Here is a 14799-nt window from a genome sequence, read left to right on the forward strand (position 1 = left end):
TCTTTTGTTGAGTTTTTTTATAATAATTATCAGGTTTCTTATTTATTCTCTTTTATTATAGTTGTAATTACTAATTTTCTGATAAAACGATTTTTCACGAATGAAAAAATGTAGAAACTGAAACTTTTCTAAAAACTTTGCTTTTGAAAATAATGTTTATACTAAGCTCAGTAAAAAAAAATAATACTGTCAAAATGGAAAGAAATGATACCTTATGATAAATCATATGAACATCCAATAACCTATGAATAGCTACTATGCTAACCCTTTGTACTCGGAAAAGTAATTCGATGCATAATTATTCACCTAATACAAGGACTTGCTTATTAGTATGAAAAAAAAATTATTATAGTTTTAAACTGAATTTTACCGAAAAATTAATTTATATTTTCTTACCATTTTTTAGGTTTCTTTTAAAGTCAAAATTTTAAAAAACAAACATTAAAATGATGCACCTTCTTGAATCGTGAGAGAGAGTCACCATCCTAGTGCAAAGGGCTAACACATGTGTGCAAATTACGCTCTGAAAACGTCTACTCAAAGTCCATGCATATGTAATCAAAAATATGCAAAGTGAGGAAAAATTTTCTGGTAAAAAATAACTGCATATGAGAAGCCACGTCTATCAATTTTATCTTAGATCTGTTTTCTTCATTCCATTCCCAAATAACTTTTTGCGATTGCTTAGTCGACAACCCTAGAAAGCATTCATCAAAAGCACAAAGCTTCCTCCTAAACTATTTTAAACTAAAGGAACAATACTTCCCTCTTAACAACGACAGCGAATCGGTCCTTCTTTTCTTTATTTCTTTCTCTACTTTATATACGCGAAAAATATTTTGATATCGTCTGCGCATTTGAACTTAACGAAGTGGTATCGGTTGCAGACGATTACCTTGAAACCACAGACTTAATTATTTATTCTGAGGTATATTTTCATCAAGGAATAATAATTCGGTTTTCGTTTAAGTAAGACAATCACGAATTTCGCTATACGAAGAGTTCGGATTTAGCTGGCGAATCAGGTGAAGTGCTTCTTGTGACGACAGCTCTTTTCGTTCTTTTTCTTTTCTGTTCTTTTTTTCTTTCTGTCACTATCGATTTCGCTGCAATCATTCGTCGGCTTCTACATATATCTTTTGTATGCTTAAATTCTGATGTCCCTTGGAACGGTATCAAAGGTTAAATTCTACTTATAGAACTCAAGGTAAGTGGATTGAAAAAATTTTTATCATATCTTTAATTATAATATTTTTTTAATATAATAATTTTGAAACACAAATTGTGTTTGATATTATACATATTTAGCATTAAGTACATATTTAGTCTATACGTGGTATTGATCATACAATGATTATATAACCTTAATTTTATTGAATTTTTCACTACTTATTTTATTGAATTTTTTATGACTTTTATTCTTAGAAAACATTATATTTTTTCCCGCCAAAATTTTTAGATATGTAAAATATACATAATATAGAAAAAGAGCGAAAATTTGTCTTGTGTAAATTTGAGGTATCACTTAAAAGAAAATATTCTGCCATTTCGTTTATCGACTTTATTGATCCCTCCATATTTTTAATAACTCTTAGGCAAAGGAAAAATATATTACACACATAATAATACCTTAAAATAAGCCTATAGTCACTATTTTTCAAAATCGCAAATTTTTATTTAATAGGAATCGTCGAAATTTACATTTCATTTTGTGTTAGATATTATTTCTAGATCCATACATAACATATTAAATAAATATTTAAATTCGAATCATTCTAATTTAATTTATATAACGTTCTTCTATTTTACTTTTATAAACAGTATAAAATTCTAGTAGCCTTTTGTAATCTTCCATATTTTCTCACTTGACTAACTAAGATTTAAGTCAAACGAATAAAAAGAGAAGTTTTCTATATAGTTTTCGCCTTAAATATTTGAATGAAAGGAATAAAAATTTGTCGCTTAATTGATGTCATCTTAATCATAAATTTCACTTATATGTGCTTGAACGAATACGTAATCACATGTTTTATAAAATGTACTACAATTTTTATACTTATACAGATTTTCTTTGATTATGTATGCACTTTTCAGCAACATAAATCGACATTTGAAAATTTTTATTCGTTTATAATCAATTATAATTATTGTATATCTTTATGTGAAATGGAAGAAATCGTTAACTAATAATTATGGTAAAATTTTCAAATATTATTAGATAAGCTATTATTTGTATGGCATACATAATAAATTTATTTTCATTATATTTTTTAATGAAATAAACTAAATTAAATCATGTTGATTTGATTAAAAGTGGACTGATACATTAAATTAAATTGGCCAGTTAATAAAAGAGGATTCTCATTAAAATGCACCATTTGGGGACTTTAAAATTCTGAAATTAGATACTAATTAACATTTTTTAAATATACATATTTTGCCCCTGCCGTTATTTGATTGGAATTTAATGTATTTATTTTTTATCATTTAAGATTTTGACAAATCTCCGCGTTTAGACTTTCCAAAAAATGTCTTTTTTGGAATTATGTCTCTGCATCTGTGAAACATGGTAATTCAAAGACAGAGAGAATTTCGGCATGTGTTTTCTACACCAAGATTGGGAGCTATCAGATTTTGAACGATCGCCATTCTCGGCAAATATTATGTGTCTGTTCAAATGCAAGTGTATAGGATATTTAAAATATGTGAAAATCTAGATGAATAAAATTTGGAACACAGTCTTAGAATCTAAAGAGTAGAACCGTATAAATTTTGGCATGAAATCTGTCAAATGCTTGATAGTCTGTCGATATGTAGAGACATTCACATTTATGAAAACATTCGATATGTACAGACATTCACACTTATGAAAGCATTCGATATGTACAGACATTCACACTTATGAAAACATTTGATATGTACAGTCATTCACATTTATGAAAACATTCGATATGTACAGACATTTACATTTATATTTCATTCATTCACATTTATGAAAACGCAATAACTCAAAACCGCAGCTATTTAAATAGACGGACCTTTTTATGTAATCTTGAAACTAAAATTGCTATGCAATCTGATATCTTGGTCCGATAAAGACATCCAAAGGGCATATTCGTATTATTTCAATATTACTACGAAACACACAAAACGCTCATGTTTTGAAACCCTGAAAATAAAAATTCGAGCACTCAGGAAATTCTTGGACATAACAAATGTATTAAAGGCGGAAGAGTAGGCCGGCACTTTTGATAGGAAATATGCAAAAATGTTTCAAGAAGATCACTCTCTCTGTTTTATTCATTTTTACTTTTTTCTATACGAAGTACAGAGAAAGTATTGCAATCGTCAGAAAATTCAAACTCTAGTTTCGGATGAATCTCCATGTTTTAGACATCGCTGAGTTCGAAAAACACATTTTTGGCAATCTATCTATCTGTTTATCCTTGACCAACATAATTTTAAAATGCTTTGAGGTAAATGAATTTGTAGATTTCTATCAGATTTTGAGCAAACTTCATTCAGAAGAAATCTGTCTTTGCAGCTGTTAGAATAGAAGATAACACGGTAGTTACAAAACGAAGAGAGTTAGATGGATAAACTTCGTTACACATATTTAACATCTATTGTGTAGACACCTGTTAATTATTGATCTGAATCCAACAAAATTTTAATCGTCTGTTGGCTTGTATTTTCAGAAGCATATATAGCTAAAAAACGCAATTATTTATAGCAAGATGCAATGAATATATCAAAGTTGGTGTTCTTGTTATGTTATATGTATTCATATTTTGTCATTTGTTCGTTTCTTTCAAACTGATTGCAGTTTTATTTTTTTATTTTTAATAAAGTCTACCTACATCTATACCAAACTGGAAAGGGGCCACATGAGCTCTAAAAATGGAGGCGCAGGCTGGTGTGGTGTTAAGTGTTAAGTTAAGAGTGCATTTGCGACTATAAGTGTAGTTATTTGTCAAATTTTGGTTTTTAAATCAGTTGGAGAAAGGTATCTAAAACACTTATTGGATTTTTGAATATTACTGACAGCATCAATCGCCAAAAACCATCAATGATTACTTGATAGATTCAGTAAAATTCATAAATTCAGGCCAAAAATTAATATTGTCATTGCCATGCAAGGCATTCTCCGGGATAACACCTTCATTAGAAACTATGCGAGAAAGTTTTAAGGAGACCACTCCTACCATTTAATGGTATATATTTTGTTTGAAAAAAATATTCCCTTTGCGTTTCAAATGATAATGCTATTCTTGCATAAAGAGAAGCGTTCTGCTTAGTATTTTCTTTATGCATACATTAAGGGAGTGGAACCAGACGATTAAAAAAAAGGAATCGGAACGTGTTCGTTATCGTCTTCCAGACTGAAGGAAATGATATTTCTGATTTTTCGTAACTGAGTAATGACCTCATTGCTATTTTAATAAAGGAAAGTGGAATCATGGCCTACTTTCAATACATTCGTGAGTTTAAAATTATATTTAGGTTTCTCAAGTATGAGTAAAAATAAATAAATTTAAAACATAGACATGTTTCCGAAAATCGATCATTGTATTTCGAGGCATATCAGCAGTATCATAAGCAGTAAGTCAAACACATCTTATAGATGGTTTTGATAATTTCCCGATATATATAGACACAATAGCTTTTGTTAAGTCCAAAGTGCATATGTATATTCAAAATTTAGCTATGATCTCTTTTGTTGATAAAAAAAAAATTATAGACGTTTAAAGATAAGTTTCGGATATTTTAACATATAAATGCGATTATTAACTGTAGAAGCCGATTGAAATAAAGATAAAGATAAAAAAAAAATTGAGGAAATCAGTTAATGCTCACGTGATACTTTCGTGTCAGTTGAATTCTTCTTGGTTTAATTTTTTGGAACATCATCGATTTTGTAGGAGGAAAGAGTTGAAACAGTGGCGAGTTTTCAACTTTGTAGACAAGCTAGCTGCTTAAGATTGCTGGGCTGAGGGGAGGACGCAGGCGATTAAGTAATGTTATTATTTATTAAATAATGAAGCCTGCTAAATTGCAAATACTACGAATTACAGAATATTAGGATTATTCATTTAATTATTAAAATTATTAATAATTGAATTAAAAGAGTATTATTAAATAGTTAAAGGAATTAAAAGTTAAGTATTTGGAAGATTTTTCATCTAATTGGGTATTATATGCTGCTTGGCAGGTTCAGTAGAACAATATATACAATGTTATTTTTTGAAAATTATTATTTAATTTTCAAAAGTAAATAATTTATGATTTTAATATAATAATTCAGAGTTTTTATAAAGTAAATAAATAATTAGTAATTGTGTTTAATTTGGCAAAAGATTTTACTTTAAATATTATTTTAACATTTTTTTTTTCTATGATATATGTATTACGGAAATAAATAAAAACATATTTAATGCGTAATAAATGCATATTTTCCCGAAATTACTAAAATAAAATAAATCATAACTTGTCAATTAAATTTGTTAATTACATTAATAAATGCATGCACTAATTATTAAAAATGAAGTCTCGTAATATAAATTTTTCAAAATTTGCCACTGAGTCGAACTACACTGGTTAAAAAAAAAGTGGAAAGAAAAAAATGAGGGATCAGAATGCTCATCAATATGTAAAACGTATGAAAAGTTTATCATTGTAAAAGCAATAGTGAAATTTACCCATCAAATGCCAAGGTTACAAAACACGCAGCTTCTAGCGGTGACATACATTCGATCCAGCGTTTTCTGAAAAGGCAAATTGTAGTGCTTCATCACTATACTAAACTGGCTGACTTTCAGCTACCATTTCTCAAAGCATTTTATTCCGATACTTCTATAAGTAATTTATTCTCCTAATCTTGCGCTAAGTAGATTTTTTTTCTCGTGTAAAGAAATTTGACAACGTTTCTCAAGTTCCAAAAAAGTACCACGATGCAGGGATGGAAAGTTATGACAAATAGATTAGCTATTCATAATCACATTTTTGGTGGTAATATAACATATAAACGGTGGTAAAAATACACAGTTTGCTTAGGGGACTTATTTTGAAAGAAATACCAAACAAACAACTACTGTTTACATACATTTCGCAAAAATAATAAACCTTGAACTTTTTAGATTTGACAGTATAATGAAACAGATTATAAAATGAATAATCCAAAAAACTCTTTTAAATATCTCAAACAAAATACATCCAAATCTGAACTCCTATCTAAATCAGGTGCCAGCAACACGTTTTTCGTAAAAAAATATAATCTTTAATATTATATGTAACAAAATACTACTTATAGAGCTGAAAATCAAGACTTTAATTTTAAAACATATATTTTGAAAAATAACATTTTTTTGTTAAACTGACGATATTTTTGATTTGCTTAAAGGTACTTTCATAAAGTACACATAAATTTAATTGTACATTATAAATCGCTTAGTAATAATGTTTCATAATTATTATTACAATTTAAAAGTAAGTAATTTTATTCCTACAGATACATTATTTTTTTCTTCCTTCAAAGCAGTGTGTTTGAATTTTATATATTTTACTCTGCATTTACTTTGTTTGAATATTAGCTAATTAATGATTACTTTATGATAAAATAAAATAAAAATTGAAATATGTTTATATATTATAAGTTTATTTTACGTTTATATCGCAAATATATAGTTTCTAATATGATTTCTGATGCTGAATTCCTCGAATAATTTAGGAAAATCCGATAAACAATGCGTCATTTTCCTTTTCACGAAGAAATCGGACATTGTTCTACTGACTTTTTAATTGATTTTAATAAAATTCATGATTGTAAACTTTTAAAAAGAATCTGATATCTATTTTGGCTACTGCCAATGTTTGTAGTTTTTAATTAAATGCAAGAATTAAATAAGCTGTTTGAAATATCAGAAACAACATGATCTTGACTTTTAAAATTTTCTCTTTGTGCAGCGAAAGCAAGTTTCTGCTTCATCAACAGGATTTAAGAGAAACCGTAATATTTACAAGAATCTCAAGAAATTTTGTCGGGGAATGTTTTTTTTCCTTAACTTTAGTATTCTATTTTCTGAAATGTATATCAATTCCTTATTTAAGAAAAAATGCAATTATTATGTAACTAGTAGCCTCAGACGACCAACTGCTTCGCTGAGAGTATTGGTCATATTTCATTTCAGATAAGTCATTTTTTTTATAACTCCATGATACCGCGAAATTGTCTGACACTAAAATCCAAGTTATTTTAAATGTCTTAAGTCCTATTTTTTGTATAAATTAACCTTTCGAATGGAGACAATCCTATAGCATCATAACACTATTAAAAAGGTAAATATCTGGGTCATCTATCTTCTTAATTTTGGTACATTGTAACTTTACTTTTCTATTCGTTTTGAGAAATGCACAGATGCTGAGCAGAATCCTTTTTCTTCAGCTTTCAATAATGAAAGAAAATTGCGCAATTACATATTTAATGAAGCAATGGAAACGTTTTTAATCCCAGGGCAACAATATAATACACTTTTGGAAATCGTGTTAAAAAATTTTATTAATGCCAAAATTCTGTACAAATTTGTATGAGTATTAAATTGTTATCATGGCAAAAATAATTTTTTTTTACGTTTTGAAGTGATGCAACATTTACTTTTTTGTTAAAATATTTTAGGAAGTTATGGCGGAAAATTTATGCATACTTTTCAATTAAATAAAATTCTAATTAAAAAATTTTTTATTCGCTAATGTTACACATTTTTATCCTCCAACGTATACATGGGCCGAATTTCATAATGCAGATCAAATGGTCTGACCTGTAGAGAGCCAACACAACATCATCTTTATTATTAATATAGATGTTACCGTTAAAGTATATAATGCAGTTATTTCATAGAATACCTAGTTGTTCCATGAAATAACTGATCATGTCCGTTAAAGTGTATGATATGTTATTAATTTGACACTTTAACTAGTTATTCTATGAAATAACTAGGTATTCTATAAATTAACTAATGAGAGACAGTTAAAGTGTAAATAAACAATTTATCTAAAATGAAATTAAACTATTGATGGACAATTAAAATGAAAAAGAAGCAATTTATCTAATTTCTGCAGCGTATAAATGGTATTTATGGAAACGTACCATAAAATCATTTGTTACAACAAGGCTTACTAAAATGACACTTGGAATTACAAAGAACATTATTTCTAAAACAAAAACATTTTTTATTTCTAAAACAAACAACAAAAAATAAATGCAGTAGGGGTGGAAGGTAAATGTATTTGTCGTGCGAGATATATGATATAGATTATTTTACACTTTAACGGGTTGCAGATCGTTATTCTATGAAATAACTAGTTAAACCATGAAATACAAGAGAGTTTTACACTTTAACGGACACGATCAGTTATTTCATGGAATAACTAGGTATTCTATAAAATAACGGACTCCATACTTTAACGGTAACATAGATACAAAACAACAAGTTGTCGACGAGTGGTCTAGACAATTCAATGTTTTTTTAAAAAAAGGATAAATTAGATGATTGCATATTTCAATGTCCAATCGCTTTTAGAATGATATCTACAGTTTTGTTTGCCACGTGCATTATAATGTCGTATGACATAATTCCATTACTTCATACTTCCAAAGTCTATTTTAAAGCACATTATTTATTCATAATCTGAAGCATCTTGATGCAAACTACTCCGCCGATTGCAAAATCAGCGCAACTTTATCGGGAATGGAATAAATTTACATGTATTTCGGAAATGCTTATAGTCACATAAAACACACAAAATGAGATCACTTGTGGAGGTTGATATCTCAGATGATTACTGCATAACAGATTAGACATAAACTGATTAAAACTAGAGATCGACAAAATACTCGTTGTTTTATTTGAATTTTATTATTTTAAAGTATGTATAAAAAAATTCAGAAATTAAATCAATTGTATACATAATAGTTAAGACTTTACATGACAGAATTAATAAAAATTAGTTAATTCAATAACATAATTATAAATTCATATTCCAAATTAAATGAAATTTTAATTTTTTAAAAAACTTGAAGGTAAAAAATTAATTCACAGAATTATAATTTTTTAAAAAACTTACCGATGGGATAATAATTCACAGAATTATAATTAAAAAAAACAAACTTGCTAATGGGATAGTAATTCATAGAATTATAATTTAAAAAAAAGAAACATTCTAATGAGATAGTAATTCACAAATTTATAATTTTTTTAAAAAGAACTTGCTAATGAGACAGTAATTCACACAATTATAATTTTAAAAAAAACTTGCTGATGAGATAGTAATTCACACAATTATAATTTTTTAAAAAAAACTTGCTGATAGGATAGTAATTCACAGAATTATAATTTTAAAAAAACTTGCTAATGGGATAGTAATTTATATAATTATAATTTTAAAAAAAGAAACTTGCTGATGAGATAGTAATTCACAGATTTATAATTTTTTTTAAAAAAATTTGCTAATGAGATAGTAATTTACAGAATTATAATTTTTTTAAAAAGAACTTGCTAATGAGATAGTAATTCACACAATTATATTTAAAAAAAAAAAAAACTTGCTGATGAGATAGTAATTCACAAAATTATAATTTTTTTAAAAAAGAACTTGCTAATGAGATAGTAATTCACAGAATTATAATTTTTTAAAAAAACTTGCTAATAAGATAGTGATTCACAGAATTATAATTTTTTTTAAAAAAACTTGCTGATGAAATAGTAATTCACAGAATTATAATTTTTTATAAAACTTGCTGATGAAATAGTAATTCACAAAATTATAATTAAAAAAAACTTGCTGATGAGATAGTAATTTACAGAACTATATATATATATATTTTTTTAAAAAAAACTTGCTTATGAGATAATAATTCACAGAATTATAAGAAGAAAAAAAACTTGCTGCTAAAATAGCAATTTACAGAATTATAATTTTTGAAAAAAAAAAAAAAAACTCGCTGTTGAGATAGTAATTTATAGAATTATAATTAAATCTAATTCATTTTTATTGCAGTTTATTTTTAGTCATTTATTTATTTATTGCCATTTATTTATTTATTGCCATTTATTTATTTATTAAGTCCAATAATTATTTTCGTTTGAAATTAAGATAATTTTTTTACACATTTTTTTACAATGAAGTGCAGTTTACAAAATTAGGCTTTCAATTTCTTTTCTTAGATTTAACTTTCAACTCGATCATTAACCCGTCTTTCACCTTCTGCAAGATAATCTTGTCTAGAGATAATACTATTCGTTTATGTGCATTAAGCAATTATATACTTTATAATTAAATACTGATTACTGTTGTAACAGATTATGAATGACCATATTACAAGATAATCTTGTAATTTAAGAGTAATTCTACTTAATACATTTTTATAGTTGATGGTAGATATTAATACATTATCTTCATTACATGCAGTTGATTCAGCCTGAAATAGATTTCAGGCTTTGATTGTGCTTCAAATATTTCGTTTCTTTGTCTTTGTTTCAATGCTGCTTTTATTATTTATTTTTAACTAATTTTCATGCTGTTCTCTTACTTACTATGCTGCTTATCAAAGATAAAATATTTTTCAAATTTTAGAATTGACTTACATAGCTAAATTAATACTACTAAAAATTTTCGAATTTTGATAGATATTTGTGCATGGTCGATTCTTTCCAGATTTTTGAACTCAGCTTCAAATGCAAAATATTTTTGTCATGATTATAACTGCGTCTATTATAAATAGTCTCTTATAGAGATTATAACTTTTGCTTATAACTCCAAATAAGGGGTTTTTTTTTCGTGTCATCCTGTAGAAATGTAAAAGAAAGAAAAAAAAGAAGCTAGAAGAATTACAAAAAATAATTACAAGCGCTGATTTGGATTAAAATATCTAAGACGAGCAATATTGTGGAATTTTTTTAAATCTCTATTAGCAATAAGTGTGTGTGTGTGTGTGTGTGTGTGTGTGTGTTTTGGTGTGTGTGTGTGTGTGTGTTTTGGTGTGTTTTGGCCTTTACAGACCTGTCGATTGGTCTACAGTTACTAAATTTCGCCTTTGAAGGTTAGGAATGTGCACCTCAGAGTGAATTTATGAAATTATAATTGGAGTTTCAGCTAATTAACAATTAAGCTGAATTTTGTCGTTTTTCCACCTTAACTTCAATAAATATAATTTCTCTAAAATTAATTTTACACTTTTACAAAATATATATAAAAAAATGTGTTTTTAATGATGCCAATATGTTCTGAATTATGGCAAATTTTTAAGAATATTTTTCCTTAATTTCTAACAAAGGATTACATTCTTGCCATGAATACTCTCATTGTCTAAGGCATTGTGGTTGCCATCATTGTTGCCACATATTTAATCGTGTGATTTTATTCCATTGTTGAAAAGCTAAAGTAGACGGATTCTGATTAATATCTGTATAGTTTACTAAAGAAATAAAAATAAAGTTACAACAAAAGAAGCAAATTTTAGAAGATAATGAACTGTAAACTTGCATTTTCAACCGCGTTATGATGTCAATCACCTGATATCTGTTAGAAAAGTTTATGTATGCAATCACCACAGTATATGTAAAATAGCACGGCTTTAAGATCTGACAGTTCGATGGAATAATGGATTTGAAGTTATATCTAATCGTTTTAATTAAAACTAAATATAATCAATGGTGGAAAATGGTGGATCATTTGGTTGCCAATGGCGAAATAATAAAGATGAATGTCAATATATGTTTTGGCGCTCTACAGGCCCGATCGTTGGACCTACAACTATCAAATTTGCACCTCAAAGCGATTTTTTTTTTGAAATTTTAATTAAAAATTAGGCTAAAGTTTGGCGGGATTTTTTTTTTTTTTCGATAATGTCCAAAAAAAAAAAAAAAACTGTTGCACAAAAGTAAATCTGAAAATTTAAAAAGTTTATTTTTTTTAGTGGAAGTTAAAGTTGTTTAGTTTGAGTTGAAAAATTGATATCAATTGAATAGTCTGTGTTGTTTTTCTGCATTTTTGTAATTTGTATAAAAATATCTTTTTGTCTAATTTCTAAAAATAAGTTACATTATTGTTCTGAAATTTCAACCGTTTTCATTGTTTCGTGAAATATTTTATTGCTTAATTTTTTCCCATTGTTGAAACTTAAAGAAGAAGGATTCCATTTAATATCTCTGTAATTGCAACCCGTGAAGTTACAATAATAGGAAAAATAAAAAAATAAAGCGAAATTTAGAAGACAGTCAAAGCACACAACAACAATATTTTTAATGGCACTATGATGTTATGAGACTACTCTCTATGAAAAAAATAAAAGGTTTTATACTTATCTATACTTATAATAAAGCTCAATGTGTGTGTATGTGTGTGTATGTTGGCGCTCTACAGGCCAGACCGTTCGACCAACAGCTACGAAATTTGCCACGTGTATACCTTGGAGGCCGGAAATGTGCACCTCGAGGTTATTTTTTCGAATTTTTAATTAAATTTTTATTTATTTAAAAAATAAGCGAAATTTTAGCGTGTTTCTGCTATAACTTCCGAAAATATTACCGCACAAAAAAGATTTTTACATCAAGTTAAAGATCAAAAATTTATCTTTTAAATGATACCAATGTTTTAACCTTAAAATTAAATTTCTATTTTTAATTAATTTTTAAATAAATAATTTAACTATATTTTTCAACAATTTTTTTCGTACAAAATAAAAATAAAATTTAAGCTGCACGAGCACGCTTCGCATTCATGGGGGAAAAATTAGCTTTTTTCAAAGTGTTGCCATCACATCGATTAAAGCTCCATTTAAAAATAAATTAAATCTTTTTGGAAATGAAATCTGCAAAAATATGATTTTCGTCACGTGTCTGTAGGAAATGAAACAAATATGGAATATTATTTTTTTCTAAAAAATAAATTCAAGAAAAATTATTTTATGATCTTTTACACTATCTGTATTATTAATCCAATAAATCAGTTTTATTTTAAGGCAAGTTTTGTTTAATATGAACAGGATATCCATTCAAATCAGGGCCACACTGCTAATTTGTAAACCTTTAGTAATAGACACAGGTCTTCTAAAATGGTCTAAATGGAAAATGATTATATTTTATGTAACTTGATCCAATAAATACTCTAATATATAACGAATTTTTGATTTTACATAAAGCTTCTGCTGTGGAAATCACGTTTATCAAAATGTTCTTGAAACACTAATATTTTAAATAAAGAATTAATTTCCAATTAACAAAATCAATCACTTAAACTGACTGATTTATAAAAATTTGAATATCACTATTCAAAAAAAAAAAAAAAAAAAAAAAGGATAATTTTAGATTTTCCATCGATTGTTTTAAAGAAAATACGCCAATCAGCGCGCAGGTTTCTCAAGATTAATTGGCCTAAGATTATGAAAATGTTGAGGTTTTCTAAATTTTTAACATTCAAAACTTCATAAATCAGTCTTAGTTAACCGTGGAAAATAGAAACATTCATTCATTTATTTAAAATTTGGTGTGTCCAGAATATTTCTCAGAATATGATACCTTACTGCATAAAATTTAGACTTCATAATTTTTGAAATATATTTATAGGCTGGAACAAAATATTATTATTGATTTCATTTCAATCCTTTTGAAAGCAAAACTAAGAACTGAATTTTATGCTGAATCTGAGAAATTTTTGTTTAATTATTCTTTGAGATATTACGCAAATTATGAAAAATATTTTGTAGTTCACATAAGACTTAAATACCGAACGATTCTGTTTGCAGTACTCATATTCAATAATAATAATAATAAATAAATAACAACAAAAATGATAAATAAAATAAAACGCTTGGTTTCATTAAAAAATATCTTTACATTAATTGCAATTTCAGCATTTCCACTTTAAATTAAAGCTGAAGTTTTACCGCAAATGACAACAAATTAGCAAAATATATATAGTAAATTGAACGAAACGATCAGTATAAGTTTGGTATGACTATCAAAATTTGAAGATTAAAAATGTTTTGTTTGAGAAGCTATTAAGAGACAAGTTACTTAAAATATTTAATTGAAAATTGTAGCGAGCGGTAATACTGGTGAACCGGCTGGTCGCCAAAGGCGGCTAGTAATGAATAGAGCAAGTGTAAGACAGTCAAAAAAAATATAGCTTTAATGTCTGACAGTTTGAAAGTGAAATATGTCTAAACAATTTAACTGAAATTAAATATAACCTGTATTTCCGGAAATTCAGCTGATTTCCAAAATCGATTAGCCTAAAATTATTTAGAGCAATTTGCCAAAATTGCCAAAAAAAAAAAAAAAATCCAAAATTTTCTTCTAGGCCTAATCAGTTTCTGGGCATGGACTACTAGCTTTAGACGGATAAGTTTCTCTGTTCAATGCACGATTTAATAATTTAAAATATGCATTGCAAAAAATTATATGAAATACAGTTCGGATGCTATATTTTGTATTTGCAAGAACTCTCTCAATAATACTTTTTCATTGAATAATGCATGACGAAATTTTAACTGCTGGTTATTCGCAATTTAAAATGTAGAATTCTGTAGTAATCATTGAAGAAATGTGTGTTATTCTTAAAATAAATAAATTATTTTATTACCATTAAAAAAATTACCTTTCGCTTTTGAGTAAGCATTTTCGATAAAAAAGAGATTGTCATCGAAATATAGTGAAGAAGAGAGAAAAGGAAATATTGTAACTTAAATTCTGTGAATTCTTTTCCCCTTATTTTGCATTTTATTTACTTATTAATTTTTATTTG

The 14799-nt window shown here is 27.0% G+C and overlaps 1 protein-coding gene across 1 annotated transcript in view; it reads left to right on the plus strand.

The window, feature by feature from the left end:
- Positions 1 to 1029: 1029 nt before the first annotated feature.
- The window catches only part of LOC129968483 (sphingomyelin phosphodiesterase-like), a 62894-nt gene continuing 49124 nt past the window's right edge, over positions 1030 to 14799 (plus strand). The window contains exon 1 of the mRNA XM_056082411.1: positions 1030 to 1207. The gene's annotated coding sequence lies outside the window, so the exon portion shown is untranslated. The remainder of the gene's footprint in view (positions 1208 to 14799) is intronic.

Source organism: Argiope bruennichi, chromosome 5 (assembly GCF_947563725.1).
Source record: "Argiope bruennichi chromosome 5, qqArgBrue1.1, whole genome shotgun sequence".
Lineage (NCBI taxonomy): Eukaryota > Metazoa > Arthropoda > Arachnida > Araneae > Araneidae > Argiope > Argiope bruennichi.